The 22,130-nt window shown below is 39.0% G+C and overlaps 1 protein-coding gene and 1 long non-coding RNA gene across 13 annotated transcripts in view; one reads left to right on the top strand and one right to left on the bottom strand.

Annotated features, from left to right (window-relative positions):
- The window catches only part of ANKS1B (ankyrin repeat and sterile alpha motif domain containing 1B), a 332,378-nt gene that overhangs the window by 110,087 nt on the left and 200,161 nt on the right, over window positions 1–22,130 (bottom strand). Inside the window, exon 1 of one of the 12 annotated variants that reach the window (XM_081878199.1) lies at window positions 5,451–5,589. The exons of the other annotated variants lie outside the window; for them this stretch is intronic. The gene's annotated coding sequence lies outside the window, so the exon portion shown is untranslated. Of the gene's footprint in view, window positions 1–5,450; window positions 5,590–22,130 lie in introns of those variants that run through there. 12 annotated transcript variants of the gene reach the window in all.
- The window catches only part of LOC309351026, a 28,942-nt gene continuing 28,595 nt past the window's right edge, over window positions 21,784–22,130 (top strand). The window contains exon 1 of the long non-coding RNA XR_014160662.1: window positions 21,784–21,996. This is a non-coding gene — a long non-coding RNA (uncharacterized lncRNA). The remainder of the gene's footprint in view (window positions 21,997–22,130) is intronic.

Below are 22,130 nucleotides of genomic sequence, written 5' to 3'. Positions count from 1 at the left end.
AAGTTATAATGAAGTCTTAGACTTACCCCCTGGGGAACGTGCTTTGTGGAAACAAGCCATGAAAGAAGAAATGGACTCTTTTAAACGTAACAAAGTATTTGAGGTCATAATGCCGCCACCTGGTGGCAGAGTGGTGTCATGCAAGTGGGTTTATAAAAGGAAAACCCTTGCATCTGGGGAACCACGTTTTCGAGCCAGATTAGTAGCCAGAGGGTTCACTCAGATTAAAGGGGAGAGTTATGATGAAGTGTTTTCTCCCACTCTAGAGTGAAACTTTTCGTTTAATGCTTTCCATTGCTGCTGTAAGACAACTAGCAGTGCACCATTTTGATGCTGATGCTGCATATCTGCATGCAAATTTAGACCATGAAGTGTTAATGAGACAACCCCCTGGGTTTGAAGAGGGGAATGGTGCAGTCTGGCATTTGAGAAAGGCTGTTTATGGTCTCAAACAAAGTGGAAGGTGTTGGAACCAGTGTTTAAATGAAGCCCTTGTAAAACTTGGTTTTAAAAGGAGTGTGGCTGATCCATGCCTGTACACCAAGGGGACAGGCAACAAATATCTAATGCTCTTAGTCTTTGTTGATGATTTGCTTGTGGCAGGGAGTTCCACAGGTGAGATCCAGAAGCTCACAAGTCAACTGGAAAAGAGGTTTAAGCTTAAAGCCTTAGGGCCTGTAAGCAATTACTTGGGAGTAGAAGTAAGGCAGGAAGCAGATGGAAGCTTCCTATTGAGCCAGAAAGAGAAAATTCTTCATTTGATAGAGCAGTTTGGCATGGAAAACTGCAAGCCAGTTCAGACTCCCATGACACCAGATTTCCCAAAGACAGTGTATGATGATGAATTTGATCAGCCTGAGTTGTATCACTCAAAAATAGGATCACTGTTGTATTTAAGCCAGTGGTCAAGGCCAGACATTGCATGTGCTACAAATGTTCTGAGCCAACGTGTATCTAAACCCAGTACTGCCGATTGGTGTGCTTTGAAAAGGCTTGTCAGATATCTAAAGGGGACATTAAATGTATGTTTAAAGATATCTAGTACACAAGACGAAAAACTAGAAGTATTTGTTGATGCGGACTGGGGAAGCTGTGTAACTACCAGAAAATCTATGAGTGGAATGGTTATGATGTTTGCCAATTCCATAATTGGATGGAGGTCAAAGAAACAAGGATTTGTTGCGACCGCCTCCTGTGAGGCAGAATATGGGAGCCTGTCGCTAGCATGCAATGAAATCATGTGGCTTATACAGATACTAAAAGATCTAGATTTTAAAGTAGATTCACCTATCCAAGTGTATGAAGATAGCCAACCGTGCATTGCATTAGCAGGCTCGGAAATAATGAAATCTGCATCAAAACATATTGCTATCCGTCATGCGAATGTGGGAGATTGTGTACAGAATGGGGTAATCAAATTGGAGTATTGTAAATCACAAGATAATATTGCTGATTTGTTTACCAAGCCTTTGCCAGCAACATGCCATAATGAATTGATGACAAAACTGGGTTTATGTATATAGTGTATGTATGTATGTATTGTTTCTGTTGGGGTTTTTCACATTTAAGAAACAGAAGGGGTGTCACAGCTAAAATGGCCGCTGTTTCTTTAATGCGAATAAAGCTGGGTCAGCATGACTCAGCGGCCTGCACAAAGTTGTATATATAGAGTGAGAAATGTTAGTTTGGTTGCTGAGGCTGGAGGTTGGGTTGGTTGGTTAGTGCTGGTGTGTATAGTTATTCAGTCATGTTTTGCACAAAGACTTTTAAGAATAAAACTCTGCAAGGATATTGTCGTGGACTCTTTTATGCAGACAAGGGTCCGAGGACCAGGCTGAGGAGACAAAGGGAGCTCAGAACCATTTCCTTCTTTTTTTTTTTTTTTTTTGCTTTTTACAAACACTGACAAAAACAAAGGGTTATTGTTTTTCCCCAAGAGGAAGATCACTGGTTCTTCAGACAAAACATATTATCTTCTTCCTTTTTTCAACTTTTACACATTGGCCGTATTTGCACATCATATTCAGTTGAAACATGACTTTGGGTGAACATACAGTACTGGCTCCTGAGGAGATAGCAACCACTTCACTCCTCCCTGGCCTTAAGCTGCCATCTCACACTGACCTAAAGTCCAGGGAGAAGCAAAGCAGCTGTGAGTGCCTCTCTAGGAGGCAGCATATGCAAGCAGTCATGGTAAGCCATATTCTATCTTACCATTACATATCGGTCAGGCCAGTATTTTCTCACCTCAATGGTCACATAGACAGACAACAGACTTGCAGAAATGTGGGACATTATCACACAAGATTTTGCAAACCGGTGACAAAGGTAAAGTGTTCTAAAGATATATAGAGACCAAATACAAAGAAACTAAGTATTCTTCTTTAAAAACATACAAAACAACCTGAGACCCAACAATCTCAAGAGATCCCTTTTTCTTTCTGGAACCATTCTAGATTAGGTCAGTTATTTTTAAAGCATTGTTCAGCCTATTAAGTTTAAGGACTAAAAGATTATCTATGATCCTCTATGATCAAATGTGAAAATTTGATCACAATAGTGGGAGGAAAATAATAGGGAATGATTTTCAACTATTTTAAATAATTAATGGTAGGCACAAGGTTACCACCACCTTTTTCTTAGCTGAGAAGGCATAACTATTGCTCATTCAAGAGCAGGTATAGCTACGTGTTATAGCATCAGGATGACACTGAGCCTTGAACATGAAAGTTCATTGCCTCACATATAGATGTCAATGGATTATCTGAAAGCAATTTTCTAGAAGTTATAAAAAAATGATTAAACTTTTCATTTTCATCATTTTATTCATGAAATGTGCCATTCCAATCTTCTTAATGATACTACCAGAATTACCCATAGAAACGCTGAACTATCACAAAGAGCCCAAAGAAAATTATTTTTGAAGAATGAGTCATTTCTCCAAGCCCTAATGCAGATTTCCCCCTTTACAAGCACGGAGCAAATAAAACAATGAAGCAAGTAATATTACTTGCACCATATGTGGAAAAGACTGGTGTCCTGGATGAATCAAACCTATTTTGTACTTTTTTATTCTGACATTATATTGATGTTTTGTTTTTCATCTTTTAATTTTCACCTGTTGTTATAGTTGTTCTCTCTGTTTTATATACATTATAGAATGAAATAATAAAAACAGCTTTACAAAAAATCCTCCTGTTCTCAGAAATAAGGAAGTGCTTGCAAATGGATGTGAAATATGAAGAGCTTTGTACAGTGCAATTCTACACATGTCTATGCAGAAGTATGCCCTACTGAGTTTGATACGATTTACTCTCAGATAAATATGTGCAGTATTCTTCTCCCTAGGTCCCATCCCAACCACCAGCAGTTCAGTGAAAAGCAGATGACAGCTTGTTATTTCCCAGATCAGAAAAGGTGAAATTTTGGATTTGAGTTGTTGCTTTAGCAGTGAAACAACTCAAGACTTTGAACAGGCATAGGCAAACTCGGCTCTCCAAATGTTTTGGGACCAGAATTCCCATCATCCCTGACCATTGGTCCTGTTAGCTAGGGATCCAGGGAGTTGTAGTCCCAAAACATCTGGAGGGCCGAGTTTGCCTATACCTGATTTAGAAGTTGGAGCTTCACCCTTTCTTGGATCTCAATGACACCCTGATCCAATCAGATGTTTCCATAAGTTTCTTACATTGTGCAGAGAGGACCTCCTAATAAGATAGATAGTATATTCAGGAGGCCCTCACCTGCAGAGAGCAGTGATCAATTGGGTATATAAGGCGATCTTTCAGATATCCTAATCCCTAATCCCAAGCTTTATATACCAAACCGACCCCCTTAAACTTAGTCCATCCTTAGTGAAGGTTTTTGTGAATACAAAACACAGCAGTGAATGAGAACCATACTGCATGTTACATCCGTTGCATTTAAAAGAGTGTGCTGACTATTGACCATGCCTCTTTCTTAACAAAAGACAGCTGTGAGTGCCCATGGCCTTCACAAGGACTGCAGTATGGCAGGATTGGTTAACCCTCCCCACACAACGTCATTTCCCTGCTGAAAATTGCCCACCGAGCTGTTATTTGCAATTTGTAGTGATTCTCAAATGAAGGATGCATTGATAGATACTGCTGACATTTAAGTGGCTTGGTCTCAGAGAAGCTGAGTGAAACAGTGAGAAGAGGGAGCAATCTAGACTGAGCCAACAGCATAAGGTGAGGGGCATTAATCCTTTCACCCTTGTGTGTTTGCCCCTGAAACTGTAACTTGAAACAAATAGCACCTGAAGAAGCAAGTACAGTAGTAGTTTCACAGGAGTTTTCAGTAGGAAAATGGTTGACACCACTTTCCCCCAATTAGAATAGTAATCTCCACTACCACTGCTTGTTACAAAAGAGATATGACCAGTCCAAAGTATGCAATTTGAAAATGCAATTCATGCAACTTTTGGGATGTTGCTCACAACCTACTGCCCTTTCTTTGACTTATGACTTCACAGCATTATCTTATCTGTTTGTTACATTAGTAAAAAAGCAAGCTACTTTCTTTCTTTTTTGTATATGTTTCATTTCCATGGCATTTAAGCAGGTTTGATAGGCAGCCAATTTCCACTAGAAGAGATGTGACTTTTTAACACATTACAAGGATTTTAAAGGTGATTTCCTAAATTTTCTTATCCAAATGCAAAATAAAGTTGTTAATCTCTAAGTTGCTACAAAACTCTCTTCTGTTTGCTGCAAGATAATAACACAGTTACCCCCTGGAAAGTCTTAATCAATATGGACTGGAACCAAGCTCTACCCTAGACATGCTCAGAACACACATACTGAAATCAATGGGGCTTAGTTCTTAAGTCCAATTGATTTTAGTGAGTCTGTTCTAAGGATGACTAAGTCTTGATCCAATGGGTGTAATCAATCAGTATGGAACTAATAAAAGGATGAATTATTTTTTTAAAAGGTACTGCTTTTCTAGTACCTGCAAAAATCTGTTGGAAAATGAATATATTCAGGTAATTTAATTTTCCCTACGTTGACTCAGTCACTTCTTTATGACTAATTTTATAATATTTTATTGAAATGCAATCATTAAAACACCCTTAGCTAATCTTTCGCCAGTCCTCCAGAAAATCATTTAGGTGGAAAGCAGTTTAAAAATGAAAATATAGGTTAAGTATATCCTGAGGTCTGTCAATTTAGTCTTTCTTGTCAGCATGTGACTGTTTTTCTAGGGATAAAATGTTGTGTAAAAATGTAATGAGAAATCTGTATATCTAAAAGAGAGCTGATTTCCATTGCCTTTTAAATAATTGTTGTACAATGGGGTTTGCTTATTTGTAGCATATTATATATACTGCTTTTGTAACAAAGCAGAACCCATGGTGGCATGGAGTTTCAAAAGGCATCAGGTAAGCCAAAATTATGCTTGAATAAATCTGTGATAAAGCAGCTTACCCAAAATGCAAATGGAGGACTCTATGTATCTTCTATTCTTTAGAGAAAGTGCTGGAGAAGTGATGGTTCATTAAGTCCTTGGATGGCACTGCTTCCAGGGATTTTTAGAGCATTTCCTGCTGGGGCGCTATGTTAGATATGGTTGTCCAGCTGCCTGAAAAAAAGGCAGAAGAACAAGCCTTCATAAAACATAAGGGGTGGGGTGTAGAGTGTTATTGCTTTGCTTTATTTTTTATAACATACAATTGTAGGGGAAATTAGCAACTTTTTTCTGGACTTGATCCCCAAGACACATGATAAGCCACAACACAGAACAGGGTTAGGTGTGCTTAATCTCTCATTTAGTGGAAGAGCTTAGTGCCAAGTAGAGTCAAAATACTTCACTTTCAGCTAAATATATGCATAGAAGTTTGCAAAATCCACACAGAGAAACTCTCACATAGACACAGTGAGATGGAACTCAAACTTGTGATATTCTTTAAACATTTCTTCCCTAATGCTCTTCATGGCATAGGCTACACAGATCTCATCACTAATAGTGTTATTTTCACAGGCACCATACATTGCAGGGCTTTGTGGATATCTCCTTCAATAAGCATAACCTATCAGTCAATTATTTTAAAACTTTGTAACCTGCCTTGGGATTTCATGGTGAAGGGTGGGTAAGAACTCTAAATAACAACTACTTAATCTCCATGAAGGCTTAGAATGAATGCAATGAGTTGTCCTTTCTAATCATTTAGATGATGTTCATGTTCATGTCTCCAAATCCAAGCTTGTGGAGATGATCATATACAGTTGAGAAGTACTTTTGAAGTGGAATGTTTAACAATAGTAAATGAACACCTCCTGCCTTCAGACCACCAAACATACTCAAACAATAGTCTCCAAGAGATCTTTCACTATCAAGATACAATGCTATGTACACGAGTAGATCCCACTCATGTGTTTATCTGGTTGTGTCTCTGGAAGTGTATCCTTGAGGATTTGCAAACTCTTATATGTAAACAGCTTCTACCTGGAGTGTGTCATTGGTAGTTTGCAAATTAAATATATCTGCACTAAAGTTACAGAACTAATTGAAATCAATTGCTTAATCACATCTAAGGCTTTTGCCAACAGAGTTCAGCTCAAAGGTTCACAAGTGCGTTGTGTGCTCTGTTTATTAGGGCAAAAGCACAGTTTTCTAAAAGAGCTAGATATGTTTGTATACAGTTTAAAGTTGGGTATGCTAATTATGACATACCAATATTGCGCAGAAGTCTATGTTGCAAAGTCTGATTATGCTGAGTTGATTTTAGATCCTTGGCTGTAACCAAGCCACCTTGTATTTTGTAAAGCAGTAATAGCTTAATGCCAACACACTGCAAGTAAGCAGGAATTAGGAGCACATTTGCACAAGTAATCACACCTTTCTCCTGTATAGATACACTAACTTAGAGATGCTGCATGGGGCAGATTCACAACTAAGCCAGGCAGAAAGTATCTGTACAAATAGAAAGTGCTTGATATAGAAGATGTTCCTATATAGAAAGAGCATTTACATATTAAGCAAATGGTCTAGAGCAGGGGTAGGCAACCTAAGGCCTGTGGACCGGATGTGGCCCAATCGCTTTCTCAATCCAGCCCACGGATGGTCCGGGAATCAGCGTGTTTTTACATGAGTGGAATGTGTGCTTTTATTTAAAATGCATCTCTGGGTTATTTGTGGGGCATAGGAATTCGTTCATTCCTCCCCCCCCCCCCAATATAGTCCAGCCCACCACATGGTCTGAGGGACAGTGGACTGGCCCACGGCTGAAAAAGGTTGCTGACCCCTGGTCTAGAGTGCTAATGAGAATAGAATGTAGATAGCAGCAGACCTACAGGCCATGATATGCCTCAAACATTTCTGAGATTAGGCCCTTTAATCCAAATCAAACTGTATTCATTGAAATAATTTATTAGCTGCCTTTACAGCACTCAAGGCAGTGTCCAAAGAGAAATAAATAAAAAATAACACAAACTTAGCAGTCAATCGAAACAGAAAAACAACACTATAAAAACAAAGAAAAAACTACTCAGAGGAGCCAAGGGTCAATTGCAAGAGATACATTTGGCACCTTCTCTGGAAAGCCAATAAAGAAGAGGAATCATTTATAGGGCCAAGGAATGTAAATATTTATCAAGACCAGTCCAATTTCAGATTCATTTTATGGAGAGACACCAAGAGTTTCTTTTTTACAGTAGTCAGAAAATCTGCTCTGATTTCCAGTGCAACCACTTAAATTGATTTTAGGTTACTTCCATGGTAACTTTTTGCAGACTAGACCAGTATTTCTCAATTTGGGGGGGGGGGACTGGTGAGACCCACTGGAGATATATATATATATATATATATATATATATATATATATATATATATATCCACCCTACCCCAATACTTTCAAATGCAGATATTTATCCACCTTAAAAAACCAATAAGCAACCTATCTACCATCTAATATAGTGATATATTATTTATCTACAGCCTAATATCATAAACCTTAAACAAAATTACTGGAAAATTTTTCTTCTTAAAAACCTCTGCTTTTTAAAGATAGCAGTACAATTTTATCTACAACATTTTCTGTGATATTAACTGTGAACTTTTTAACCGTGACATTAACTGTTAGGCTCATTTTTAATCAAATTGCTGCAATGATTGCAACAGAAGTAAGTAAAGCCTTAACAACCATTCACCAAGTGTGAAGTCTTCCAGCCAACCCTTTCTGCTCATTTTACTTATTATTAGGAAGTCTGAAAAGGAAGATCAGTTTTCACAGATGGAACCCTCAAAATTTACCTGGTGGCTTACAAAAAAAATAATTGGGGGAAAGGAGAAACATTGAGGATTAAGAAATATACCTAAATCCAAACTTGTTTCATTGAGATTGGGAAGATTAAGACTAAGCAGTGGTTCGATGGCCACCTGTCATGGGATGCTTTAGTTGAGATTCTTGCATGGCAGGGGGTTGGACTAGACGACCCTCAAGATCCCTTCCAACTCTACAATTTTATGATTCTATGATTCCTTGAGTATCCCCAGCACTCTCAGGCATTCATCAGCAGGGTGTTCACAGTCTGCCTGCTCTCAGCAACTAAAGGCAGAGAAACCACCACCACCTGCCTACCTGAAATCGAAAGAGAACACTGAGTGAATTATTCTCAGGGATATGGTGCCCCCTTTCTGGAAAGCTGGGGTATTCTTCTGAGTAAGAAGTGATGCTTTTGCACAAGTGCTGGCAGAACTCCACAGTAGGAAGAAAGTTATTTGTTCATTTCTGTCACAAGGCATGAAGAATTCTGACCTTGAAATTGAAGAACTGAATGTTTTAATCCTATTTGCAATCATGGCACACTTAAGCAAATAGGCAAGATATAAATAAATAAAATAATTTTGACAGGCTTACCTTGTCAACCACCCTCCCTTACACATCGATACCCTTCTGGAGGTCTGGCTAGATCAGACAGAACAGATCCCCAATGCAGCAGAAAGATTCCAGTTTAGAAAGAAAAGATGTGCCTTTTAAAAATTTAATACACAGAAAAACAACATCAAATTGGTGCCTCTTCATTTTGGGAAGAAAACTTTAATTCATAACCTAAGAGGCTGAAGAGATGCTCATCCAGCTAAGTACAATTCTCTAAAGTTGAAGTGTTCAAAGGACAGATTACTTAACCTTCTGTAGAGCTGACAAGCTTCTACAGTATTGGGTAGTCACCAGAGAAATCAACTGCTCTCATGTGTCACAATTTTATTTTATTTTTATTTTATTTTGGAAAAGCAGGAGGTTCCCTCCATCTGCAGGATGTACTATACAGTTTATCCCTTCTTCTCACCTGTCTCTGATGAAGGTGTGAAACAACAGGCTCTAAGAGCTGCAAATAGGTGACATACAAAAGTTCTGTGATTAGGATGCCCTGCAAACTGATTTACGTAACTGGTTTAAATAACTCCCATCTGAAGCAGCTATTTGATATAGATAAAATAGATATCTGCAAGGATGCACATGGTTTTTTCCCCTCCCAGGGGAAATAGTAGCTCAGTGAAGCAATATAGATCAGAAAAATGGCACATGAGAAAATAGGCTAACCACAGCACTGTGGTCTTGATTTCTCCCTCATTCCAAGGGCTACTTTGATTCCCCCACCCCAATATTTCACAAAAATGCTGGATCATGAATGTCCTACATCAGATCTAGTTTTGTCCTAAGTGACAAATCTTTAAGGGAGTTGGAGTTTCCTTAGGCAGAATTCAGCTGCAGATCTAAGAAGCATTAGCTGTCCTTTGTGCATGTCTAGTTACTTCCAGGATGGTGGTTGCCATGTGTCTTCAGCAATCAAAATGGTGACATATGTGTGGTCTGAGCATACCTTTCTCACTGGACCTCTAGTCAAAAATAAGCACAGACTGGAGATACTTTGGAAGCAAAATGTATGTATTCAAATCCATATTCTATAAAAACCCAACATTTCCCCATTTTAATTAATACTATCATTTTAATTAATATTATCATCTCTATCCATTCCATTTGCCAGCTGACCCATATAAATGACATCATGGCCATGGGGGTTCAGTATTTTGAAAAAAATATATGATTCTACTTGCAATTAAAATTAATCCACAGAGGTTTTACCCCAAGGTCTGAAAGGCTAGACTGTTCCTTTCTGATTCATACAGATAATGATGAGCTAGCTAAGTCTAGGAATAAAGAATCTCTATTTTTCTTTCACTTGCCATGACATCTTTAAAAACATAATTTCTGAAAAAGGGATTTTCCACTTGTTCTTCCAATGCTAATCCAAAACTCTCATCTATGGTGTTATATAATGTATTGCTTTCATGATCTAAACACTGTTTTCAACATTTAACATAATTCAGTTTCCAAAAAGATGTTTGTACATCTTCCCTGCTATTCCACCCAAAGCTTTCACAAATGCAAAAACATTCATTTTTTTGTTATTGTGATAATTACACCTCACAGAAACAGGTTATTGGAAAACAAATCTTTCTGCATATGTCATTTATATTATATCCCCAGTATTCTAAATGATACTATTAATTCCAAAGCTGCATAAGCCATAATGTTATTTTAAAGAATATGCTACAAAATGTTTTTTTTTTTTTTTATCCTCTATTAATGTAGAATGGATCCCTGCAGGATATCCTCTATTTTCACACTGTAGTAACACATTTGATATGGATTTCTTAAAAAAAAAAACGTAAAGGAGGGAGTGTTTTTAAAATAAGGGCCCATGTACATATGTCACTATTAGTAAGACAATTATTCTCACAGTGTAATCTTTTATTTTTCCCCTAGAAGGGTAAAATGCAAGATTAACATTGGAATTCAGAAACCAGACACCTAATACTTAATCAAACATGGAAGCAGAATTTATTTATTTTCATTGGAAATATTTGTCAACTTGCTTTTGATGCCTAAATGTATGGGCACATCTGTCAAGAACAATTTTTGTTTTATGTCTTCTCCTATCAGTGTTCTAGAAACATTATATATTGTTTATGTCCAAATTGATAGTTTTATTGTGCAGAATACTTGGGGAAACAACCACAACTAGAGTTCATTCTCCTTTTGAAAAGAGTAATCGCTGCATTTCAGTAAATTTCAACAGGATTTAAATTTGCACTAGAGTCAAAATTAAAAAAAAAATTTTAGCACTGAACAAGCTGGTTTTAAAGGTTTAAGTGCAATATTGTGCAACAAAAAAACTATACAATGGTTGAAAGAAAATGAATGTTCTTAACTCTTATAGAATTTTGTATTTGTTATTCAAAACTTTGTTTCTATTAATTAAAATAGTATCAATTTATGATGCAATTTCTACATGCAGCTCCCTCAAGAAACACTCAGGTGAAGGTTAAAGAAATAAAGTTATTAGTCAGTGAATTAAATACCCACTTTAACTTGTCAATAACATTTTATGAGTTAAGCAATTTAGCAAATAGTCAGATTGAGGTTATGATATGTACCCTGTTTATACATATAAACACAATGGTAAAATAAAATGCCAGTTACATGACGCTAAAATGTTTGATACTTTGTTAGAAGAACACCAGATCCACCTAGTGGAATGTTCCTTTACTGCACTGATTTTATGCCAATTTGTAAACACTGATTACAAAATAAAGTTGGTTTTAGATAGTAATACTTATCACTGTGCTCTACTGTACCTGGGTGAAGCCTGAAGAATTAGTAATCTGTTCTACACAATTACACTAAGGCATTCTTAATAGATTAGATAATATAATCCAGATTATATTATGCCTCAATCATAGAAAAAGAGAAAGGAGCACCACAAAGCAGAAAAGCAGTTACATTTAGGAAGATAAACATACATGGTTTAGATAAATGGGTTTAGCTATAAATGAAAAGGTAAGTTCTCGCCTTCCCCCCAAAGAGACACTGGCTGTTCAAATCATTTCCCAATGCAATCTAATGGAAACTCATTTCAGAACCAAACGTAACAATGGGTTAATTTAGCTAAGAAAAGAAATCCTTTGTCAAGATTTGTCTTCTAAGATAAAGATTTCAACACCAGTCCACCTCACGCTGATATAACAGCTCAAATTACCTAAGGGACAATGCTTATGATTTAATACCGAATAGATTCTAGTAAGCTTGACTCCCAAGCTTTTCTCCATTTCAACAGCATGGGGAGCCATTTTTTGTGGCTGTTATAAAACAACCAAGAGTCAGAAACTTTTGCAGACATACTGCAAATTGCTCAGAGATCTACCAGGAAATCTAAATCTACGTACCTTCTGCCTAGCCCAGGAACAGGGGCTCAGCTGAGGTGACTGGTTGGCAGCTCCATACACCTGTCTTTCCCTTTCAAGATCTATTTCATCTGGGATGCTGATCAGCAAAGGCTCTGACATGGCCATTTTGTTGTTGTTATTTAATGCGAGGGAATGGTAGATGGGGGCTGTCTGTCTGTCTTTACCTGATTCAGTAGTGGGGAAGGGAGTTTGATGTTGCTTGGACACTGGCTCTGCCACTTCCTAATCACTCAGCTTCCCTGGACTTTTGAGGGGACCTGCTACTAGGACCCACAGGTACTCTATAGAACAAGTCACTGGAGGCTGCTGCACTCAGTCTATTCCTGTGGCTGCCCTTCTTGTGTGCCCTTCCACCCTCCCCCCTTGGCAACAACATATTTCCTTTCCTTGCCTCAAGGAGGACTGTGTCCGCTCTGTTCAAGCCCCCTGCTATGAGCTATGCAGGTGCTGTGTTAAACCCCCTACACCCTAGAAAGCAGTTCCTGCCTGGAAGACCAGGGGACTTTCTGCAATAGTACGGAAGATGGTGCAAAGGGCTGCAGTAGTATGGGGAATCAGAAAACACTGTGTGCCTCACTTTGCCAGAGTATAAGTGGTTTCCATTAGTGTACTGCAATGTCAGTACTGGAAACAACCAACCACCTATAGGTAGAAGGTAACTTATTTTATTTTTGAAAGGGTTGAGGATAAAATTTACTTCAAAACAAAAGCAAGTTGTCTTCCAAACTAAACATTACTTTAATATTGCTGAATCCGCTAGAAGCTGTCATCTATTCTCTTTTATATGCTTGAGTGCGAATATCTGTGTTGGGACTTGTACATTAACAGTTGTATATGCACAGAACACATACCCTCCATCTGTTTAGCTGATCTGTGTCATTTCTTTCAACCCATCACTGTTTCCAATGCATTTTATTAAACTGAATTCAAACATTTAGCACAGACAGGCCATGCTTTGGACATAATGGATTTATATAGGAGTTTGGACTGCAGCCTGGTGCTCTCCAACTGTTTTGGACTACAAACTTCCATTGGCCTTAGCCAACGGGCCAATGGCCATGGATGATGGGAAATGCAGTTTAACAACATCTGGGAAGCACAAGGTTGGTGAAAGTGACCATAATAGATACCCAAGCAATAGTTTCCCTTCTAATTCAGTGTTTTGGAATGATGTCTGGGGCACTTCTGAGGGCTGTTATTTGCTCTTTTAACAGCACTCCAGCTGGTAGAGAAGGTTAAGCTAACTGCATAGATTGGTGTCAAATAATGCCTACTAGAGCAGTGAGCTAACACACTGGAACACTGACAAGACTATAGTTTGTTTCTAGAGTGATCTAGCTACTAAAATTATTTCTGTTGATTGCTCAGTGTCCCAGTGCTTAGCCAATCTCTGGCACAAATGACACTGTGGACTACTATCTTTCAGTTATTATTGTGAGCAAGCCATTGGTTCCAGACTTCCATAGTGAGCATTTAATATTCAGTGGGGAAGAGGTTGCTAATTCAATATATCTGCTGTGCTTAATCCTTCTGAATATAATGCAGATATGGCTAAGCCTTTTTTTGGCCTGAGGGCCATGTTTACCTTTGGCCAACCCTCCAGGGGCCACATGGAAGTATTAGGTGAGGCAAAAGTGGGTGTGGCTACTACACTCTCAAACAAAGGTTGATACTTGCCTCATCTTCAGTATATATTTAAAGAACAATGATAACCACTTTAAACAACCATGGCTTCCCCCAAAGAATTCTGGAAACTGGAGTTCATTAAGGATTCAGAGACTCCTATTCCTCTCAGAGTCACATTTCTCAAAGTGGTTTAACAATCAATCCCTCTTCAAAGGGAACTCTGGGAATTGCAGCTCTGTGAAGGGAATAGGAGTCTCCTAACAACTCTCAGCACCCTTAACAAACCACAGTTCCCAGGATTCTTAGGGGAAGGCTATTATTTTTTAATGTGGTATCATACCTCTTTAAATGTATGGTACAGATAAGGTCATGCACACACCTCTCCCCTTAGCTGATCTGTACTGATTAGCTGAGGATGGAGGGTTATCTGTCACTTTCTACCCATCAAATGATCATCCTGATATCCAGAGAAACAGCAATTTGCACCCCCATTAGGTCACTGGGCCCTGTCTACCCTAGCCGTGTGTTAAATGAGGCTTACTCCCAGGTAGAGTGCAAAATCGTGAAGCCATAACTTAACATGTTTTTATTTCAGTAATGTGGATTTGTTTTGGTGTGGTTTTGCAAATAAGACACCAATGACAGTTTCTGAGATCTTTCAGGCAACACAGATTTCTTACTCAGTCATTTTTGTTGCAAGGCACAATTCCTCCCTTGTGAAACTTTTAGGAATATTTTAATTCATATTTTGCTTCAGAAAAATGCTGTATTTTATGTAATTTATATAAAGCTTAATACATGAAAAACCCAGGGGCTAAAGGGAGTGGGGGAGATCAAAGAACTGAATAAAGGCATAGCTTATCTATCTTATTGCCAAGGGGGGGAGACCTCCTCAACTCTGCAAAAACTGAAGGGAATAAACATACATTATTTAAGACTACTGGAGAATGAGATATATTAACTAGAATTATTGAGAATAAATTACAGCAACTGACTGTAGATAATAATGAAAACTTCCCCCACCAAAGCAGGAACTTTTCAAACTGAGGAACCGTCATGGACATGGCTGAAGTTGCCAAGCTTACCTATCAAAAATGGGAATACATAGAAGCACAGGTGTAACTTTTTCCACTTACTGGGGCTCTTAAGTCTGATTCTGCATTTCTGACAACTCAAAGAGAGAAGAGAAATGTGACTCATCTCTCATCCACCAGTCTGACTCCAATTAGGTTGACAAAAATGTTTCTGATGAAAGGGGGAGGGGATCAACTCTTACTTCAGACCCGTTTAGGTACTCTTGCACTGTAGCCCAAATCAGCTAAATATATTTCAGTGGTATATAAATATTAATACATACACAGAGGTGGGTGTACATGCAATGGCCCCAACTAGAACAACTAGAGTACATAAACCAACTTCTAAGAGGATTTCAACACAGGTTTGTCGAAGCGTCAGTACACTGCCTTCTTCAAGGACTGGGAAGCAGTAAAGAAAAATAGCATAGGGAACTAAAAAGAGGATGGTTTTTGTGCATTACACTTTCTCTCCCAAAGTGAAAGAGTTCTGCCAATCTAAGAAGATTAAATTTGTGTTGAAGTGGAACTCCTCCTTTCCAGGCTTTGACCTAAAAAACAGCCAACATGTAGCTATTTATAATAAAAAAAAATGTGAATTTCCTGATAGACAGGCAGCATGTAAGGTGGGGAGGCTTCCTGGATTGTCAACGGAGCAGAGTGTAATCGTTTCGCTGTGTTTGCATCATGAGACAGGGGACTGCAAGAGAAAAGAAGTATCTTTCAAATATCTGAAAGACCGCCTTCTTCACTGCTGACCATGGGGTATTAAGATTGGCAGAGAAGGCTCTTTTGGTAGTTCCACCACCCTCAGCAATGTGGTGAACGGCAGCCCAGGACAGGGTTTTTTCTGAGGCTTCTCCTGAATTGTGCCACTCCCTCCCTACAGACGAGCATCTAGAAGCTTTGTTGTACAGTTTTGGGAGGATGCTGAAGAAGCACCTCTTTACCAAGGCCCTTGACTGTATTTTGTTTTGTGGGATCCACCTCTTTTGCTGAAATTATACTGCTCTTTTGGGGCTGGAACAGTTTTATTTCTTTTAATTCTTGTAACTTTTCCATCCATTTGTATAATTCTGTATCATACTGCTGTGACCCTGGGACTTTATGGTGACTGGTGGGTATGAAATCTTATAAATAAAGCAATAAAATAGAGAAGCAGGCTCTGATAGTATGGGGGTCAAGGAGAATGGCATAATAGGTCAGTGAGTTATTGATGGCATGTCCACTGAGGGATTGTCAGAAATTATTGGATACCTTTTATGTTTTATTCAACTCAGCCCTAATAGTACTGCTTCCTATATCAGTGTAATAAAAAGGGGTGAGTCTATCTTCCCTTTCCTTCACTCCGCGCTGCCAACAGAAGGAAGTGGCCGTAGTGCAGGGTGATGAGAAGAACCTCTTCATCCTGCTTTCCTCCAGCAATGGCAGCAGGATCTTGAGACTGGGGTGAATTTGGGGGGGGTGAAGATGGGGGAATTTGGGGGAATGTGTGGGCGGCAGCAGCAAAGGGAAGCACGTGAAGGCTTGCTGGCCGGCCTGGATCATTCACCTGACTTCCTGCCCATGCATCTGGGCCACCCACTCATTCAGACCCCAGCTTTCCCTCGGCCTGTTGTGCGTGCATGCAAGCAGGTGGGCAGGAAGGTGGCAGTGGCAACATGAGGAGCATAGGAAAGCCTGCCTGGGCTGGCTGCTTTCCCACTTGTGCCACTGCCTGCCTGCTTTCATCGCTCGAGTAATAAAAAGAAATTGTTATTTAGGGGAATTGAATTTAATTCTAAATTATATTCTGGAAACGTGGGAGATTTCATGGGGTCAAAAAACAAAGGATCTACCATGCTATATTAGAAGCAAAAAAACTTGTTTTGATGAATTGGAAGAGCTGCAAAAAGATTCCATTGAGCACATGGATTGATAATATGGACAGATTAGCTATATACGAACAAATTGCATGTTGACACAAAATAAGAATGGATAAATATGAAGAAATCTGGAAAGAATATTTAAGCGATAAGGCGCATAGTGGTGAGAAGTAGGGGGAGGAGAGAAAGGTAGGAAAATATTGTTTAAAAAAGGTGTAGTCACAGGTATATCAGTGTATTCAAATCTGAATTGCCAAATTGTGTTATTATGGTTTTGGTTGTGTCTTTTGCGGTTGTATCAAAAAAATGATTAAATAACTTTTTTAAAAAAATCACTCGCTCACTCTGCCTGCTGTTGTCATGCTGTTGTTTGGAATGTTCACTTTATCTTTTACCCCCTCTTTACTCTTCCATAAAGCCTGGGCCCTTGTTCTAGGCTGTCTGGAGGTGCAAAAAGGAGGACCTCCTCTTGCAGTATAGGGCTGGGCTGCAACATTGCAACTGCAGGCTTTTAGTGTCTGCCAATTTATTCGTTTTTTCTTAACTAAACACTGTGACCCTGCTTACTCTGCTTGACTTCCTTGCTAACCCCCTGTCTCCTTTGCCAGTTCTCTACCTCACTCACCTACTGTGGCTTTTTCCACCCCCTTACTATCTCCCCACAGTTCCTTCCACCTCCATGCTACTGTGCACCTCCCCACACCCTTTAAGCAGCTTGCTTGGGCTGGGCTGGTACTCCTCACACTACAATTGGCAAGGCCACCTATTGGTGGTCATGCAAACTTAGAGCATTGTGACATTTTGCATTCTTATGTATATAGGAAGAAAGTCAGAATCTAAATGTATGAAATATATCTCAGTTCAGGTTATGTCAATCAACAAGAACATTAAAGGTGAACTAAAATTATGTGAAGATGTTTGTTATTTAGGTCTGGAAGAAAATCTTCACATTATATCCCCCCATTGTTCTTTAACGGTAAAGGGTTAAAAAGATAAAGCGCAGATACTTTATTCAGAGCTGCTCAAATATACTGTAGGCAGTGGTTGCCTAGGGCAACAAACCATTTAGAGACTATTTATTTTATCAGTTTATTGTATGATGGATTGTAGGCTGTAAAGGGAGGCTTTTTTTTAGCTTATGTAGAGGCAGTAGAAACTCTACATTCGCCCTGAGTCTGATTCTGTATTTCCCCCATAGGAACACCCCATGCTGAACCCTTGAAGGGAGCTTGCTCTCTAAATAGCAAGATTTATGATAATGCATTAGGCAGTATGTCAGGTCAATTTGTTGTTGAACAATGGAACATTCCATTAGGACATTTCCAGGAAAGTATTATCTGTTTGGGATAATTGGGACAGTTTGTGTAACAAGATACATACCTCACTTAATAGGTGCATAATTTCTATTGCCATAGCCACAGCATGATAGAATAAGGGCAGCATTCTTCAAGTGGAACACAATAGGCACCCAAAATACTCAACTTTGATTGTCACAGCTTACAATTGCTGCCAATCAGCAGGTTCAGCAACCGAGTGCAATTTTTCAGAATGTAATGGTGTTCAGGAAGGAGAGGGGGAAATTACTTGCTTAAAAAAACAGAGGGGGTGGAATATCCACATGAAAGTAGGTTGCACAGTTATAAAAAAAATACCTGCATCTTCTTCAAGAAAAAAGAATAGGAAGATTTAGCACACACACTTAAAGCAGAAAAAGGAGCCATGCCAAATGTTTGCATGGTCCATCTGTTCAAGTAGTCAGATGCTTCAGAGGAAGTGTGAGACCAAAGGACAATTTATGGATAAAGAGATTAATAGAGATTCATTTCCTCTGGTACAAGAGCTTTAGATACATTGAGGACAGCTTGTATCCCCTGAACACGGCTACGAGTTTATGCTGGATTTTCATAACTTTAACTCTTCATCTTAAACCACTCCTTGCTTTTTAACATCATCCCATGGTAATGTATTTCACAGGTAGTACAGAACTGCAAATTACAATTTGCCTGGTTACATGGGTCCCTAGGATCCATTGTCTCCTGTTTGGAGCTTGATTTTTTTAAAAAGGTGAATTCAGCACTGAGTAAACCTAAAAGATCCATGCTTGAATGACTGAGCCAGTTCTTTCAGTTGCTTGAAGGATCCTGCTTTACAAATCACTGATTATATATTGTTTTTACACCTGATACCTCATAATTGTCTGAGTCACTGCAATTATCTGTGCTAATTTAGTTCTGTATAATTCCATTCTCTTCCATTTGCCTTCTTCTCCATGCCCTGAGACTGGGTCACTTGAAATATGCATATTTCACTGTTGATTATTTCCTTATACAGGGTGAGTCTTTTAAAAGAGGCCCCGTGGAACATGCGTACTCTGTATCCATGGGGCCTCTTTTAAAAGACTCACCCTGTATTTGCAGCTTAGGAGGAACCAGCTAAGGGCCAGGGGTGCCAACTTGAATGAAATATTGTGGGGGCCCAGGTAAGCCCTTCCCTGCATAATTGATCACAGAACATGGTGCATGCACACTATTTGAATGGTAATGCCCATCAACTTTGCAGGCGCCTGGCCCATCAAATATTTGATTGTGACGCCAAAGCCCACACGGCCCCAGGAGTTGGCTCCTATGCTAAGGGCTCACCCACACTTGTATTTGGTCTGTGATTTCTAGGCACGGGTCTGAGAGGTTTTCCTTTTCTCCTGCTGCTTTCCCTGGGAAAACCTGCTGTTTAGTGCTGAATTGGAACAAATGCCAACTGGGCTTTCTGAAAATTGACGTTTGTTCTCATTCAGTGGTAAACGAATAAAATAGAAACCAAAAAAGTCACGGAACAAATGGAACAAAATTATGCGACAAAGCAAATTGTGGATGAGCTCCCACAAAAGTGCTTTTAATGCAGTTTGTCCCAAAGTTCCTTGTTCTTATGAAGGTTAACTTGGAAGGAAGTCTCCAGACAAGCTTATTTCCAAATCAGCGTGCACAAGATTGCAGCTTGGCAGAAATATTGGCATCCATCAGAATCTTTCACAGATCATCATGTCTCAGCAGCTTAGCTGCTGAAGCAAGGCTCAAAAAATAAATGACTGATTTTTATTTTTGAGTGTGCACCAGCAAAGCTTTTCTGCAAGGTACACGCTTTGCTTCCCTTCAACTACGGGATAGTGAACAGCATTCATTTTTTACTGAAGAAACTTTCCCCACCCACTTTCCTTTGACTCCTGCTGAAACCTAAGATGAAGTGGGAGGAAATGACAGTGCAGAAGATTCGGAAAAACTACCACAGCTTATACTGAATTCCTGCCTTCAGTTAGAAACAGTGCAGTCTGTTTTAGAAAGAACTAGGAATAAAGGAAAATGAAACAAATGGACTATCACAAACCACAAGATAATAATGTGTATTGAAAGCTCAAGAGTTAAGCATGGTCTAAGATGCCAGTCCAAAAATGTACTAAATTTCCACATTTCATTAATTTGACACATTCTTGCAACAGCAAACATGATTAGTTTTACACAGTACATCTGGGGGGCAACAGCAATAATAACCCACAATAATACCTACTCAATACACACCAACTAAGAATATGCAAGGATTGAGGAATGGAAAGTTCCATGCTGCAAATGTGGGCAGGAAACAATAGCAGAAGAAACAAATGGCAACTGCAAAAAATATAAAAAATATTGCAGTGTGGAGCTGATCCTGTTCACTGTTCCAGTTAAGTCAGCCATGCTCTCCTCCACAACACACCATTCAATACCCCTGCCCACCCGATTTTCCATTTCCCAAAATGGCTAGTCAGCATCCCATGGCTACAGAGCATGCTCAGTCCTCATTGAGCTGTTTAGGGTTGTTGTTGATGTTTTTGTCAATTTCAGGTTTTCCTAAGTCTGCTGGTGCCTATCTCTTGAATGTCTATGGTGCCATTTAGGATAAAAAAATACAAGTGAGACACTAAAAAAAGGAAAACTAGGGTACTGGTGGAATAGAATGTAGTGTCTGGAATCCTGGAAAGAAGCACTGTACACTGCAACATTTAAGGATTCTGGACTCTCCATTCCATTCTACTACCTCCATTTTTCTTTTTTAACCTCCAATTGTCAGTATGCTGTGTCCACATGGGGATATGTTAAATTAGCTTGTCGTTGTTTGAATTACCTATTCAGTCAATGATATTGTTCATTCTACCCCTTTTATAGGGTTTCTTCTCTCTGCAGCGGCCTTTGAAAATATGCCTCACTCCATATACGGAATGGCACACGCTAAAGCATGTTATACTCATGGTATACTCACTGCAGATGGGGTTCATTAACCTGGGAAGGTAGCCTACCTAGAAGGAAAACTCTGATCCTAAACCTTTGCGCTTTTCCACCCAGTATAAAAAGACACAGAACGTGGACAAATGTGATCTTTGTGAAATCAGTTATCAATTCTTTAGATTACTGCAGATTAATACGAACACACAGGCACTGACAAAGCATTATGGAGATGAGAGGAAAGATAGGGGAAATTACTATATGTCATTCAGTTTGTACCAGGTAGTGAGGGAAAGCAAAACTAGACATTTAGGATTTGTCTTTTCAAATATGTCTATAACAGCTTTATCAAAATGAATTTCATATAATACACCATTTATCTATTCTAGAAACTATAAAGAAAATGCATATAAATGAAGCTCAGCTTCTTCAAGAAAATAGAGATAGCACACTTAGTTCCTTAGCAACATAATGAAATGTAATTTCAACCGCTCTGCATATGTGTTTGAACAATCAACTTGCCCTCTATCATCCGCAACAGTCAGTTGCATTCTAGCATTTTGATTCTGCTTATTATATGCATGGTAATGGAAATAATATAATTAAAGCTCTAAAGTCCATTATAGAATGTTGCAAATGATCCCCATATAAGTGTGTGTGCCCACAGCCACACCCACACAGCTGAATACTCTCTACTACAACCAAGGACTGCTCATTGGTGGCACTCACTTCTCCAGCAACTACCAATAACAATTTTTCTCGCAAATAAATACAGTTGAAGGGGACAGCAGAAGGGAGATTAACTGAGAATGAAAGGGGGAAAAAGAAGGCCTATAAATCCGTGGATGGCAGACAGATAGAAAATATCACCCTCCTGCTGACAAGTGTTCATCACTCCCTGGCTGCAATGTAAGCAGTTCAGTGGTTCTTCCTTTAAGTTATGATACTGTTGTTTCAAAAGGCTCTAAAGCACCCAAATAGAATAGCTGAATGAAACAAATTAAATTTTTAAATAAAAAGAGCAACAAAAGTTCAGGGCTTGG

This window comes from Podarcis erhardii (assembly GCF_964252035.2).
Source record: "Podarcis erhardii genome assembly, chromosome: 10".
Classification (NCBI taxonomy): Eukaryota; Metazoa; Chordata; class Lepidosauria; order Squamata; family Lacertidae; genus Podarcis; species Podarcis erhardii.
The sequence above is the reverse complement of the archived record's forward strand: the minus strand, read 5'-3'. Positions and strand labels throughout refer to the sequence as shown.